The 16748-nt window shown below is 35.7% G+C and overlaps 1 protein-coding gene across 3 annotated transcripts in view; it reads left to right on the top strand.

The window, feature by feature from the left end:
- The window catches only part of LOC128525453 (ADAMTS-like protein 1), a 120114-nt gene that overhangs the window by 17701 nt on the left and 85665 nt on the right, over window positions 1-16748 (top strand). The gene's annotated exons all lie outside the window — the stretch shown is intronic.

The following is a 16748-nucleotide window of genomic DNA, read 5'->3' as shown; positions in this document are numbered from 1 at the left end:
ACCTGTCATCTTCTCATCGCCAGGCTTCTCATAATCTTCTTTCAACACTGCAGGCTCCTCCTTGGAACTGACAGGTACAATACATGAAAGACATTTCAAAAGACGGCTGAGCCCTTATGTTTTTCTAACATTCCATGAGGATTTAAGTCCCTGATGTAGGTCTAAGTTAGTGGATATTTATTGTTTTTATTATATGAGATAGGGGCAGAAAAAGAGAGCAAAATATATATATTTTTGGGGGCAATCGTTAAAAAAAATAAATTAAAAGCATGGACAACTATACAGTACATGACATTAGTTAAAGACAACACTATACAGTACTTACATGTAAAGTTAAAGTATTTTCATTGTTGTGGCAAATATAAAGGACTTTAACCATTTTCAAACAAAAATTACTAAGAAACTCTGAGTAGAGAAAAAGCACATCAAGTTTATTGAAGACAGACAAATCTAAACCAGCTGGACAGACAGATAGACAGATGCCCCATGAGGTTTCCACTTCCCTAATGCAACATGGGTTTATATACGTGACTTTATCGCTCCTCGTTTCTTTATTTGATCCAACTTTTCCATCGATATTCATTAGATATGTTATGATTTGTTAGGCCTAGTTGAGTGACGGATCTCAATTTCATATGTTTTCCTTCATTATCTTTATTCCTTAATTATTCATGTGTGGGTTGGCTTCCTTGGCCTTTTAATTTTTTTAAATTTTTTATGGGTGATCTGGTTTCCCTCTTATTGGCCTGTGGTGTGCCTTTTATGTTTTTTGAATTACTGGAGTATAACTATGTCCGCTAATCACATGAATATAACATTTTGGCCTTTTAAACAGATTATGTGATCACTAGTTTTGTTAATTTTTATGTGTATAGTATAGTGAATATTTAACTGTCCTACTTATTTCTACTAATCCTAATAACCCTATCAACCTCAACTCCACCTCATCTGTGATTATGTTATCAATTATGATTATGTTATCAATTATCAGTATAAGTGATAATTATTTATTTGCTGTAATCACAGCACTGTGTGCGCTCTCTAAAAAGGAGAAGTTAGTCCATCTGTGAACTTTTGTCCTGCTTTGTTTGATCTTAATTTGTATAATTTGTAATTTGAGCTTACTAGTTGTCTGGATTAAATTTTCCTTTTTTGTTAGCCCTACTGTATGTCTCAATTTACTTTTTAAACTGAGCTGAAGACTTCCGTGGCCTAAGGGCCTAACCCCTTGCATGTTGATTTGATTAAGATACTTTGAATATATGAGATACAGATGGTTTGATTAACATATGTGTGCTAAATGATATACTGTATATTGAAATCTCCCCAAAAATTCTACATAATATTTAGCTCCATGCATTTATAAAACATCCGTGAGACTTGGTTAGTGATTTTATTTATGTTTATTTATTTTATTTTATTATGTATTTATTTATGAGTACTGAATGACTCGTGAAAAATGATTGTGTTAGACCTAAAGTAAAAAACAGAACCTTGGATAAAACTCCAATAAAGAGTGTTTTTTTTTTTAACTCAGTAGTAATAAGAGAAAATGTATGAGAGAAAAAGTACAGGACGTGAACATGAACTTGAAAATTTTAAATAGCATAAAAAAGTACATTTTGTTTTATAATTTTAATTAGTTTTGTAATTAATTTTAAAATAAATACTCATTCTCGATTTATTAAACATTAAATTAAATATTTCAAGTCTTTTTTTTTTTTTTTTTGATAATTACAGTTTACAGCTTAATGAAATAAAAAAAAGCGGTCTCACAATTATCAACCACAGTCATGGGGAAGACTGCTGGCTTGACAGTTGTCCAGAAGACATATAAGGAATGTCTATGGAGAGTCATAGACGTCCTCCTCATGGTTGGGTAAGCCAGAGAAGGACATGACTGAACTGGCTGGCTGTGTCTAAGCATATTCATGGAAAGTTGGCTTGAAGGAGTGAGGTAAGGAAAGGTGCACAAGCAACAGGGTTGACCGCAGACTTAAGAAGATTGTCAAGCAAAGTCAATTCAAGAAATTGTCAGAGTTTTATAAGGAGTGGAGTGAGGCTGGAATCAGTGCATCAAGAGCCAACATGCACACACGATTTCTGGAGATGGCTACAACTGTGCATTCCTAGTATCAAGCTGCTCCCGAACCAGAGACAATGCCATAAATATCTTACCTGGGCCAAAGAAAAAAGGACTGGAACATTGCTCAGTGGTCCAAAGTCTTCGTTTCAGATTAAAGGAAATGTTGTATTTCACTTGGAAATTAATGTTGCAGAGTCAAGATGAAGAGTTGCTTGACGTCCAGTGTAAAGTTTCCACAGTCAGTGATGGGGTGCCATGTCATCTGCTGGTGGTGGTCCACTGTGTTTTATCAAGTGCAATGTTTCATCTCTTAATGTCCAATGCCATCTATGAGACGCCTCGGTTTTATGGAAATCATGCTGCAATCTCCTAACAAACTTTATGGAGATGCTACAGTACTGTACTTTCCTTTTCCAGGAAGAATGTCCACAAAGCCAAAACTATCATTACCTGAATTGCTGACCATGAAATTATTGCGCCTTCTAGACCTTAACCCTAAAAAGAATCTATAAGGAATTATCAGGAGAAGGATGAGAATCAACTGACAATACAAGCTGAAGGCTGCTATTAAAACCAAATGATCTTTAATAACGCCTCAGCAGTCCTACAGTCTGATCGCCTCCTGAATATACTTAATGACCAGGATGTTTCTTAAATGGAATTTTTTTCCTTTGATGGCACGGGTATTTTCCAAGACGACGATGCCAGGATTCATTAGTGTGAAATTGTGTGTGCTTCAGGGAGCATGAGAATCTTTTTCAATTTTATCATTTTGGAGAGAAATTAATGTGACCCTGGATTTAAATGTTGTGACATTTGAAGATTGTCAAATCGATGCCCAGCTACAGTATAATCAAAGCTAAAAGCAGTCCAATGAAGTATGTGTGTGCGATATTTCATGTCACTTGAACTGGATATTTTTTTCGATGGGCAGTGTACAGTATGTGTGTGATATCTGTCTCTAAAAAATATTATGGGGGGGGGGGGTGGTAGTTAGTAAATTAAAGTTTTATTAACAGTAAGCTGAATCTAAACCCAAAATTATAATGGTATATAGAGTTATTTGTATATATATGGTAATTCTTATAACAGGAAAACCATTTCTTAATTAGCCTGCATCAAGCATGTGTGAGAATTTGAGAACATAACATGTACTGTATTTATGAGGCATTTAGCATGATTCAAAAAAGGAAAAATGAGCATGAAGTATCCTGCCAGTAAGCTTGTTATTTTTTTTAAAGAGTAATTACCTTGGGAAAGGGTGGGAATTATGCATAGCAAGACTGCCAAACTTCTGCCTTACTACCAGCCAAGGCCATTTTACATGTGAAACTGGAGGTGGGCATCACCAGCTATGGCATATTTGGGGTATAAAGAGGCTCCATTGTACACAGGGTGTGTGCTAGTCTGTGTGTGAAAGCGAAAGAGCGAGGTTTATGCACCATGGATAATGAGTGTATTACCACTGACAAACCAATATATTAAAAATGAGCACAGTATTAATGGTAGGCTAACCAGATATTCCATTTGCAAAGGTTTTGCAAATAATGAAGGGGAACACAAGTAAAATAAGGAAAGTGATACAGGAAGGCTGTTATAGAAAAATAATCAACAGGGGTGGCGTGATGGAGCAGAGACAGTTACTCTTATCACTTTTGGTTATTTTCCTAATAACAGCTTTATTCCCACAGTAATTTGGCAGCAACTGTATTCCTTAATAATTGAACAACACAACCTTTATTTATTTATTAATTATTTTTGACTGTAGGGCGTCTGTTAAAAAAATAATTTTCTGTTCTGTTTTCACTTAGCTTTTAGCTTTCCTCACCAACCTCTCCCATGTTTATCCTCTTTAATAAAATAAATAAATTGCAGCCTTGTGATGTTACAAAGAAACCTCATCTGTTCTGAAGAATTTATTTTGGCAGAAAATTTTGGATATTTAATAGATGCTAAAGAAAAGACTATTTAAAAAAAATATATAAATACACTATATTGGCAAAAAATTTTCACTCACCCATCCAAATCATCAGGTGTTTCTATTGCTTCAATGGTTACAGGTGTATAAAATCAAGCACCTAGCCTTGGTTTTATACACCTTAGGCATGCAAAAAGAAAGGAAAAAAGAAATGGGTCGGGCATGGATTCCAGCATGGTACTGTGATACTGTAGGATGCCACCTGTGCAATAAGTTCATTCGTGAAATTTCCTTTCTATTAAATATCCCACAGTCAGCGGTTACTAGTATTATAACAAAATAGGAGCAAGTGGGAATGATGAACATTCAGCCACAAAGTGGTAGGCCACGTAAAATCACAGAGCAGGGTCAATGGATGTTGAGACACACAGTCCACAGAGGTCGCCAAAATTCTGCAGAGTCAATAGCTACAGACCTTTTGTCTTCATGTTGCCTTCAGATTAGCTTAAAAGTGTGTAGAGATCTTCATGGAATGGGTTTCCATGGCCGAGCATCTGCATCCAAGCCCTACATCACCAAGTGTAATGCAAAGCATTGGATGAAGTGGTGTAAAGCACGCTACGACTGGACTCTAGAGCAGTGGAGACAGGTTCTTTGGAGTGACGAATCCCACTTCTCTATCTGGCAATTCGATAGATGAGTTTGGTGGAGGGGGGGGATAATGATGTGGGGTTGTTTTTCATGAGTTGGGCTTGGCCCCTTAGTTCCAGGAGACCAAGACATTTTGGACACATATTTTATGCTGCCAAATTTGTGGGAGCAGTTAGGGCATGGCCACTTTCTTGTCCAACGTGACACCGCACCAGTGCACAAAGCAAGGTCTATAAAGACATAGATGTGAAAATTTGGTGAGAAAGAATTTGACTGGCCTGCATAGAGACAGAGCACCTTTGGGATAAATAAAAGCAGAGATTGCGAGCCAGGCCTTTTCGTCCAACATTAGTGTCTGACCTCTCATACTGTATGTGCTTCTGGAAGAATGGTCAGAAATTCCCATAAACACACTTCTAAACCTTGTGGAAAGCCTTTCTCCGAAGAGTTGAAACTTGTATAGCTGCAAAGGGTGGGCCAACATAATATTAAACCCTATGGACTAAGAATTGGATGTTACTCAAGTTCATATGCATGTCAGTGCAGGCGAGCAAATACTTTTGGCAATGTAGTGCATCTGTTTGTTTATTCGTCTTAGTATAGTTCTGCCAGAATATTTTGGCTACATCTGATGCAGCCACAGTTTTAGAAAGAAAAGTGGTGAGCGGTACGCATAATGGAATTTGTAACAATCAAGACAGAGCATTTGATGTGCGTTGTGATCTGAGTGGATAGATTCTAGTTTTAAATAGTTCTGTGTGAATTTATTAATTAATTGATTAATTCAAATGATTCTGTATAGGTACAAAAGGGGTTCAAAAATTCTTTTTATGTCGTGCAAAAATAGTAACAGTGCCATCATGCGTAACAAATGGTGCAAATAGTGTTTTTAAAAAATCTTTTAAGTATCCCAGATTTAAAAGAACCTTGTTTTTTTTTTACTATTTGCTATAGAGATAAAACTGTAACTATTCTTAAACAACTTATCACCTAGACATAGATTTTTTTATAGATGGATAGACTACAATATAATACACATATAAATAAACAATGTGCATCATATTTACCTTCCAATAGCCTGCGACACTCCCTCACGAGACATGTCAGAGAAAAGATTTTACCCACACTCCTTAAAAACTTTTAAACTTAATGTTTTTTTTGTGCCAGACATTGACCAAGACCTCTTGGCTTGAAATAAGCTGTGTAAATAAATACATGTTATATGACCTGACTTATGAAACCAGAAAACCATATTTTCCAAGTGTGCTGATGTGTGATTGTGTGTGATCTTTTTAATGAAAAAATGTTCTCAGTCAGACATGTGGGGAAACAAAAAAAAAAAAAAGTTTTCAGTAAAGGTCGGGGGACATAACTAGAAGCTGGAGAATGAGACTGTTCAAGGGACTGAATTTGATAAGATTTTACCAAAATTAATGATACTCCATGTATGTACTCTCAACCAATCCAATGGATTGCTATAGTGAGCATTCACAGAGGTGCATGCAACAAAATATAATCATATAGCACAAGCATTACAATAAATATAAAATTACATAATTTGCTAGAATTAGGTAAAAAAAATACAGTAAACTACAGAATATAATATTCATTGCACTGAACCCTTTATTGTTTATTGAGTTTGATTGGCTTCTCATTTCTTCATTGCTATTGCTTTTTTCTGCCTTTGGCCTGCTTAATTTTTGCTTTGTACTGTACCTTTTTCCTTTTTTTGTATGCTTAAGGTCTCCCACGCAGGGTTGACATTGAGAAGGCACTCAGTTTTGTGGAAGAAAGTCTGCGGAAGACTGGAAAATTTCTGTCTCTCTCCATAGAGATGCTTAGAGTACATGTGGACTATATAGATACAGTATGGGATGAAGCCAGAGAGGGCATAATACTGTTCCATCATTTAAGAAAGTAGAGGAAACTTAGTAGTTCATAAAAAAAATTTCTTAGTTGATGTAAAACTGTATGAAGTATATGTTTGAAGTGCTTAAAAATTTATTGTTTTTATGTTACTTTGTGTATGAATGAATAAATGAACTTGTCTTTCAGCCAAAGGATTTATGGTTATTTTAGAGTTTTCTGTCCTGTATGTAAATACTCTCAAATTTCACATTCCTTGGACTTTTATTTTAACAAAAAGGGTAGCACCTCATTGCAAGGGTTCTGCTTTTGGCCCATGACATATTTATAACCACCGAAAAAAAAATGGATAAATCACTGCTGGATGATTTATGAAAGGCTTCTAAAACAAGTGAGGTGACTTATACATGCCTGTTTCTTTATGAGGAAGACATAATCTTTTATTCACCTGGAGTACAGGCTTCCTAACATCTCATTGGATTTATGAATGCTATACATTTCATAGCGGTTTAATATTTCTAAGGCGAATTGACCACCATACCCTTTAATAAAGATGTCTCAAAGATACATAAATAAAGCATATTTTTTTCCTGCATGTATATAGTATTATTTATTTGGTTACTTTATGAGTAAGCTTTTCAATCCTCTTCACAGTGTTATAAATATTTATAGTATAAATAGTAAATATGTGTGAGTTAACGTACGGTAGCATTGAGGTCTGGCACTTAATGCAAAAAGGTACTTTGCCCAAGAAGTCACTCAAAGGGGTTTCATCCTAATTAATTTTTATACCATATCTTATTATCTAACAATAGACTTTTTAGTCTAGTGATGCAACTATATAAAACCCAGTACAGTTTGACAATAGACTTATATAAAACTTATATATAGACTATATAAAACCCAGTACAGTTTGATAGCACTGTAAGATATGTAAGGTCATCTATACTGGCCTTACAACCTTATACTGTAACTTTTGTATTCTCTCCTGTCTAATTTCTGATCTGCAAGAAAATATAGTGAAAAAGCATAACGCATAAAAATCATAAACAACAAATAAATAAACTTCATTTGACTATATTCCAAATACATCTAAACTCATTCTGGTAAAAAAAGATCAAGTGGATGTTTACTTATGTCTCAATATGCTTCTCTGGAATAACGCAGATGTTGTGACACTATATCACCAAAGGTAGTATATGGACACTTGAAGTCAAACTTGGGTCACCGCAAACTTTTGCCACAAAGCTGGAAACTCAGGAATGTTTAGAATGTGTTTGTACATGTTGTGGCAGTAAGTTTTCCTTCTTTACTGCAACTATGATGACCAGACCTGTTGCATAACAATGCACCTTTGCACAAATCACACAAATCACAAACTCCCAAATGACATGATTTGCCAAGGCTGGTCTGGAAGAACTTTAGGGACCTGGTCTGAGCTCAGACCTCAAGCCTACTGAACACCTTTGGGATAAACTGGAATGTTATCTACTTGCCAGGCTTCCTCAGCAAACACCAGTATGCAACCTCACTAAGGCTCTTGTGGCTAAACGAGCAAGCCAAACATTTAGTGGAAAGCCTTTTTAGAGGAGGGACCAAATCTTAAATGGGATGTTTAGCAAGGACTGATGGCCACATGTTCGCATACTTTTATCCACATAGTGTACTGTATATTGTAACTGACAAAAAGCAGTTGATTTGATCGTGAATTTTTGCCCTTTAAAAAAGTAAAGTGTTAAAAAAAAATTAGGATTTATTTCCTAAATTTAAATGTGGCCAAAACTATATATTGTGTGTATTACGAATGTCTTCAAGAATAATCATGATATATTTGTTATATCACCCAGATCTATAAACAGCAATACAATTTTTAAAAAGGAAAGAAAAACATATAAGTACAATAAAAAAAAGGCATCTGGCACAAAACCTTTCAGGGCTTGTTGATCAAATAATCCAATGTAGGGGCCCCTAGGATAAATATACCAAGCTCAAAAAAACCCCAACTATTTATTCCTTATTACATTTAGTTTTAAAAGGACATGATGGAGGTCAAGAGATTTTAATCACAGCTGTGTGTGTGTTACTTTTATGATGTCAGTGTCGTTATTATTTTTGTGCTAATAAATCGCATAAAGTCATGTAAAAATGTAGAATAAATTGAGGATTCTGTGTGAGTTATAACATACAGTAAACATAACATCTGTGAAATGCTGAATTTATAACCAATAGGGCATGCTTCTCATATATCAGAGAGGGTGTTTTTTTACTTTTACAGGATATGGGGAAATGGCCTTCCTTCTCCATATGGTGCTTTACACATACTTTATACATCTATCTGCTGCCAGGTTCTTTGTCTCCCAATCACCCAGAACTTCCTCTTTTCTGCCCATCTTACTTTGGTAAGATTACCAGTATGCCCACTATCTGCATACCTGCTAGAGGAATTAATTTTACAGGCAAGACAACCAAGTAACAGCAGATCTCTTTACAACTGTTTTCAGGGGTTGGGTTTAAAGGAAAAAAAAGTTGTAGCAGCATGGCCTAACTGCTAAAGGTGACTGATTCACACATGGATAATTTATTTAATGAACAGAAATAAGATAAAAAGTGAATTCAAGCAATAAAAATGACAAAAATGCCCTGCTTGCAAAAATTCTAGGTAAAAACTTTTGCCCTGTATAATTACTGTTTCAGCAAATGTGGATGCTAATAATAATTAATAAAGTAATAATAACAACACTGCTCATATCCACACATTATAATGCATAAAAAGAGATAAAAAGCATCATAAAGGTCTGCTCTTAATAGTTTTTAATCGGGAAGTGCAAAGTCCAAAGTACTGTGTTGTTGTGTCAAGTAAAAAGTGCCAAGACAGTTAAATTTAATTACACTAAACATGCCTTATAGGATTGAGGTAATTTGGGAGTAAAAATGAGATATTTTAGTGTCTTATGAGAATTTTTTTCCCTTTTATGCTAAAATATTACATTAAGGATTATGTAAAACTTCTGCATTCAAGATGTACATTTATTAAACATTAATTAGGGTACAATATGTAATTCTCTTTAAAAATATAAGTCCATTTGTTTTCCCTTTGGAATAGAACACGCCAGTAACAATAGGTTGCTTTGTTAAAATCACAAAAGCCCATAATTATGCATGTGAAATATTTTGCACCAAAACACTAAAATCTCTCATTCCATCAAACACTCTTTAGTTATTATCACAGGTATACTTTTTTATCAACATATGTGCACTTAATACGTGAACAGTGCAGTACATAAGTTTTGTTCTGCTCTGCTCTACCCAAGAAATTTGATAAGACATTCATTGAAAAACACAGCTCTAGACTCCATTGTATGCGAGGGATTAATTTTTATTTAAGAGGGGGAAGGGGTAGAGATAAAGTAACATTTAAGGGTACAGATAGGATAACACTTATCTGATGTAATTGTATTTCATTACAGTGATAAGAGATTTCATGCAACTTGAACTGAAATCTGATCAGATGAGAGCCACCGAATATCACTATCCGTTTCACAGATTTGATCAGCACCAAGCCAGGAGGATATTGCCATCCATGTGATATCATGAAGAGGACAACAGAAGCATAGGAGAACCCTCACGTAACATGATTGGCCCCCAGGAAACTACACATTCCTGTCTTGCTGAGAGACAGCCAGGGATATTCTGTTTCAAGAGCACATGAAACACTGTACTCCTACTGAGATGCATAAATCCCCTGTGATTGATGCATAAGATGGTGCAGGCATCCTCCCATGCCCACCAGGTCATAAATGAATACATTTACCGCAGGAAAAAGAAAGAAATGAAAAGGTCTAAAGAAAGAATCCTGCTGAGTGTAAGATAGCTTTTCCATATCATATTGCTCAGAGTGAATGAAAGTAACTATGAGATTAATTTTCATCCTTACAAATACTTGTGTAGTAAAATACTTCATGCTAATAGTTGAGATTAATTCAGAAGTGTGTGTTTAAGCAATGGATATTTAATGAAACATTGCATGAATATTCTTATGAATAATATAGATTAAAATTTAATCAGTTTTATTGTGGAAATCAATAATTTGACATATCCTGTAAAAATCCTGATAAATTTACACAAGCATGGTATGTAAATACCAAAAGCAGATGTAATTAAAATATAAATGACATAAGATGAATTTAATAAGGTGTTATTAATGAAGGAGAGAAAGAAAGGTAACACTTACAATAAAAATTATGACAAAAATTTAATTAAAAAGCAATAATAAAATTCCACACAACAGCTGTATTTGCTACACAAGATAAATAGACACTTATTGTCCTAGTAGATATGACATGGAATGAATAGCAACAGCACTAGTTTATATTTACTACTGAACTGAGAAGTATAACATGTTTTTGCTGTTTTATTGGTAGAAAACATGTAAATGGAATTGCGACTGCTTGGTTAAGTAGAACCATTTTACACAGAAAACACAATGGCATTATATTTAATATCAAGAGAGTGTAGAAATTCCTTCCATCCATCTATCCACCCATCTCTGTAGTCCAACTTGGTATCATGGAGGCCAGTGGTGGCCATTGTATTTATTCCCATTTTTATGACTATGGTGGGACCTCGGGTCAACATTCACACATGAATTCACACACTACGGGTAATTTGGGAACTCCAATTAGCCTAATCTTCATGACTTTGGACTGTGGAGGAAACTTACCAAGCATGGAAAGAACATGACACTGAAGCACGATCCAAACCTGGAAGAGCAATGCTACAGTGCAAACTACTAAGCCACTGTGCCACCACAATTTTACCTCACACTGTCCTAATTGTACAAGGAAATACACTTGAGAAAAAACATTGCTTTATTGAAGGTATGCATTTAGAATCATGATGACTTAATGCTAAGACATTGGATGTTTTTTTCCATTTTATCCTAAACTATTGTCCAAATTCTACTAATGAAATACACAAAAAAGTGCATGGGTAGATTTTTCAAAGGTTAATGAAACTAAGTTTGCTCACAGATTCCAGCTGTAGGCTTACTCCCTCCATTTAGTGACTTTTAATTTTTGGACTTTTTACCATTTTGAACCACAGTTTCATTAGTGGAATTAAAGTAGTCGGCCAAATGTGGCCAAAAGTATTAAGACAGCATATGCCATGCATGACTTCTCTCTATTAGTTCTCTCTGTGCACAAAACAGGTGGTCATTAAGTAGATCTCACCAATCTGACTGAAGAGATGTGCTAATTATCAGCTGGTTTAGTTAATGGATAGAACAAATAAGTGGCAAGACTTTTACTTTCTAAAGCTGAAGCTAGAGAATTTTCAAATAAGTTGTGAACTTCTTCAAATTTCTTTATATGAGATCCAGGAAGCACTTAAACAGGCATGGATTGTGCAAGTGACACCAGAGTACTGCAGACGTCTTTTTAACTCTGTGCTAGATCCAGCTAGTTTTGAAAACAAAAAAAACGTTAAACTTAATATTGATTGTTATATAGCAATTTCATTGAATGAATAAAAAATTTCATATTATCTTGATTGTTATTATTAAAAAAAAAAAAAAATTAAAGCATTGAATAGAAGGGATAGGAAATACGCAAAAACAAACAAACTAAAAACGAAAGTGTCAGCTGGTTATCAGGCAGGCAGGGATAATAGGAGGATGCTAAATAAAGGTGAATTCATACGTGCGTAACAATGTAGCAAAACAGGTTGGCAACAAAAATCATAGTAACGTCACAGGCACAGACATTGCAGAGTATGTGTGTGAGTTCATGAACGATTGCAGACAAGAGAGTAAAATCAATAACACAGTGAAAGTTGAAATAATCATCATGTGGGCTGGGAATTATGGGAATTCTTAGGAATAGAATCTGTGGATGCAGATATGACACTATGACTAATGTAGGCAATGCTATAGGAAGGAATGCAAAACTTTATGAATGTGTACATCTCAGGAAGACAATGTGATCACATAAAGAAGTTTGAGCTTGTGTGATATTGTAACCGTGGGCTTTTTTAACCAACAATGCTTGAGATTGCAGCTTAATGGAGCTGCTGGTTGCACAGTTTTTCGACTTTAAAAGGGCACTGGGAAAGAAATTACACAGAAAGGCAGTTCGTGTCTGCAGGATTCAGCCAAAACCCCTTTGTCTGTGGGATACCACTTGTGGTTTAAATGTTAAGTCAAGTGGCGTGGTGTTTTTCCAAGGCAAATAAGGCCCCTGCAAAAAGCTAAGTAACACTCCTTGAGCCAAAAAAAACAAGAATGACTGGCATCAGTCACGTATGAAGGGTACAGTATGAATTGCTTTAGCGGACACCTGTTGAAGATCTCTTCAGTTATGCTGTCCTTCTCTGGCATCTCACCCACAACTGGTTTTATTTACCTCTTAGCCCAGATGCCTGCTGTCCATATGGTCAGCCAAAGCAGCTGTAAATAGCAATTGATACAGTTCTATATGTTATTCTCAAAAATCACATCTGGGGAATGCACTAATGGGGGGGGGGGGGTAAGCACATTTGACCTTTTAAACCAATATAAGACAAATAACCCATTTTGGCCTCTAAAGACATGTGCCACCATGTTTTGGAAGGTATTTTTGTTTGTTTGTTTGTTTTATTATAGTGCATTAAGTCTTGCCAAAGATTTCACTAGCCTGTACGTTATCCATCATACCGTTCAAGTGACATGGAAAGAGTTTTCATTCAGCTGTACAAACAGAACAAAATCACTGAGCACACTCAGTACTCTGTACTGCCATTCCACACACTCCGGACATCTAAATTAAGCTGTTTGCTTTTAAGGTTCACAAACGCAGCTTTAGATGTCCACATTTTTATCTATAGCTTGGCCTCCCAGCAAAGCATATATACAAAGATTCTATTGAGGTTATATTGCTTTTTTTTCGCTCGTTTCTGACAAGTCCGGGGATCGGAGCAGAGACATTTTGCCCCTGCAGTCACGAAAGTCAACTTTCTGGCAAATCGGCAGTCCATCTTCCACTAGTCAACACAGACTGTGAGCAAACAAGTGCCCTCTGTGTTTATCATGGCCACCAGAGACAGAAGTCTGGCTGTTTTACTGGCAGCTTTGACTTTGTATATCCATCAATGTATATGTTTTGGAGGAAGTACATCCATAGCACGATAAATGTTATCATTTATTGTGCCGTATTTAGCAACAGAGAAATATACAGTGATATACTGTACTTGCCAGTTTTGAAGACTGATAATATTGTGCAGATATTTTGAATTCTGCTGCTGAGCTGATTTAGCCAACTATATAAAGATGTAGGCAGACATAAAATATAAGGGTATGTGCTTTCTTTTTATGACGGGTTGAAAAGCTATGGAAACTTCACAGGCTTTAGACCGCAGCTGACATGTTAATGGTCTTTTTGGGGATGTTTCCTGCTCTATACCTATTCCCATGTCCATTCTCTCTCTCTCTCTCTCTCTCTCTCTCTCTCTTACTTTGTTATTTTATTGCACTGCCTCAAATTTAGTCAAAAAACAGTCAAAAATATATCAGTTTTCTTATGATTGCAAGATTACTATCGGTTGGCAGACCAACATCAGTTTAGTCATACACAGAGACATGACATTCCCTTAATTACTTTAAATTTTCAACCTTATCTTGCTATCTATGTACATTTTAGACTTTTATACATTTTAGACTAAGTTCTATTGGATTTGTGCAAATATAAATAAACTTACTGTACTGTAGGAAGCTTACACTTCTGTACACTTCTAATACTATATAGTGTATACATATTTGTAATAGCTCACTAGCTTGACTGTACGCTATACTTTGTGAAAACAGTTAGATTGAGGGTCTGTTTTAGATTTGACCTACTGTATACTAAAACAGTGCCATTAGTATTTGGTGTTAGTATCATTAGTATAATTCAAGTTTAATGTATTGAGAATATTATAGGATATTAGTTAAGCAAGACAAAGCCAATTATTTAGTAAATGACAGTAGTGAACTTAAATTCTTCAAGACAAAAGGCAGCATTTGATATTTTTATTTTAGAGATGAAGATAGTCAAGGAAACTGACTGTTTTGGTCATCTTGGTAACAGTGAAAACAAACAGTGGCCATCTCTCAGCACCGGAGTATTTTGGAAAGGCATTGGCGCTGAAAATCTACTGAGCAAACAGCTACTGGGAGACTGTTACTGAACGTGAGAGCCAGAGCATTGGAAGCAAGAGGCAATGACCTACATCATGTTATAGAGCCTACCACACAGAAACCGCACATATGGTGTCCAATAAATCTCTTCTGCTGTATTACGGAATGTAAAATAGAGCTGGAGAGCTGTCTATTAGGTTGGTCAGTATTTTTCTAAAATACTAAAATCTGGATGAGTTTTTTTTTACCTTTGATATATCAGTATATTTGGAAGCATTTTACATAGACTCAGCGATACATAGGTAACGGTGACTTGCATTATGCATGCACAATGATCTACATTGTTGCTGAAAGTATTATTGGGGAACATTTTGCTTTTGTTGAACCGCAACCAGCTAAAAGAACTAATACTGCATCAGTGCTATTGGCAGAAAGATTAAAGAACTTAGCTGGGGTGTCTATGATGGATGACGGTTTTGTCCTTCCTACTGTGCACTTATGTGTCCCTTCATAATCAGTGTTTTTTTGTAAACCAAACACATTGTTGAATTACATGAGACCTGACAGACCATAACTTGAAAGATGCATCAGTAGCATACCGCAAACTTGTGAAACAGCGCCCAAGCCACAAATCAGGGTGTCACACAAAAGCTGTATACAGAGTCTGTGAAAAAGCATGCCAATGGACTACTAGTGAGTAGGTGGTGTTTTATATATATATATATATATATATATATATATATATATATATATATATGAAGACATAGAGGCATTCAGGAAATGCCTATTCCACTATCTTGGTGCCAGTCCAGTCTTGATGCATATCTTCTTGTGTCTTGAGGCATTGTGAGTTAAGTCAAGCCGTGACTGTGGCTCAAAAGAAAACCGGGTACAGACAGGATTTAAAAGTGCTTTCAGGTAGGTAGGGGTTTGTTTTTGTCTTTGTAGGCACTCAACAGTGTTTTAAATCTGATGCGGGCAGTTAGAAAAAACCAGTGAAGGGAACACAGCATTGGGATGATGTGGGAGTACTTCAGAGAGAGAGAGAGATTGAAAACAAACTGCACATCTGCATTTTGAATCAGTTCCAGCGGTGTGATGACACGCTCGAGAGGAGTAGTCGGAAGCAAATTGCAGCACTCCAATCTCAAGATTACAAGCGACTGAACAAGCGCCTGAGTGTCTTTAGTAGGATGAAGTAGCCAGATCCTCTTGATTGTTGGTTGTGCAGAATCTTGGCTCTAGCAACACCACCAAGTCGAGTAAGACCGTTAACTGTCCGTTTCTGTTTCTTCACTAATGAAGAAAACAGCATGAGCAAATGTTAAATGTACATTAATGTTTACAGCATGTTTATAAGGTTATAAAAACATTTCATATACTGTATGCCAGACTTAACACATAGCAGTAATAAGCAAGTTCTTCAAACTCGCCCTATTATTTTTGTTTAATCACTTGTATGTACTTTGATGTACAGTATATCAAAGTAACTCTTTTTTGACTCTATAGTTAAAGAGTGAACTGTTTCTAAACATTCAGTAAATCTCACTAACATAGGAACTTGCCAAGTAAAGCACCACTACAAAATTGACAGCAATTTTACACATACATAGCCACTTCCAAATACTGTACAAAACATATTCCAGGATTTTATACGTCATGCTCTCATGAGGGTCCTCTAGTGGAGGCAGGGCCTGCAGGAGTGGTCGTGCTCCTATGGGACACATATATTTCAGCATTTGATTATAATTTCTCTTTAACCAGGAACTTCTTGGTGACCCAAGAGTTGAAGTCAATGAACAGTGCTTAGACTGTACTTTTTCTTTCTTTTTTCAATAAATGTATGTATTAATATAAAAATATTATACATTTTATTTTAAATAGTTTTTTTTTATAATACTTGGTGCTAAAGTACTCTATTTATGAATAGGTCTTACCCAAAACAGGGCAATATTTCAGACCACCTTCAGAACTTGGAAGAAATCTGTAATCCAGAACCACCCACATTGCCTTTGCTACAGTATGTGTCATTACGAAGTCAGACTTCAGACATGGAGATCTAATTTATGGGATAAGTG

This window comes from Clarias gariepinus, chromosome 1, assembly GCF_024256425.1.
Source record: "Clarias gariepinus isolate MV-2021 ecotype Netherlands chromosome 1, CGAR_prim_01v2, whole genome shotgun sequence".
Taxonomy (NCBI): Eukaryota; Metazoa; Chordata; class Actinopteri; order Siluriformes; family Clariidae; genus Clarias; species Clarias gariepinus.
The sequence above is the reverse complement of the archived record's forward strand: the minus strand, read 5'-3'. Positions and strand labels throughout refer to the sequence as shown.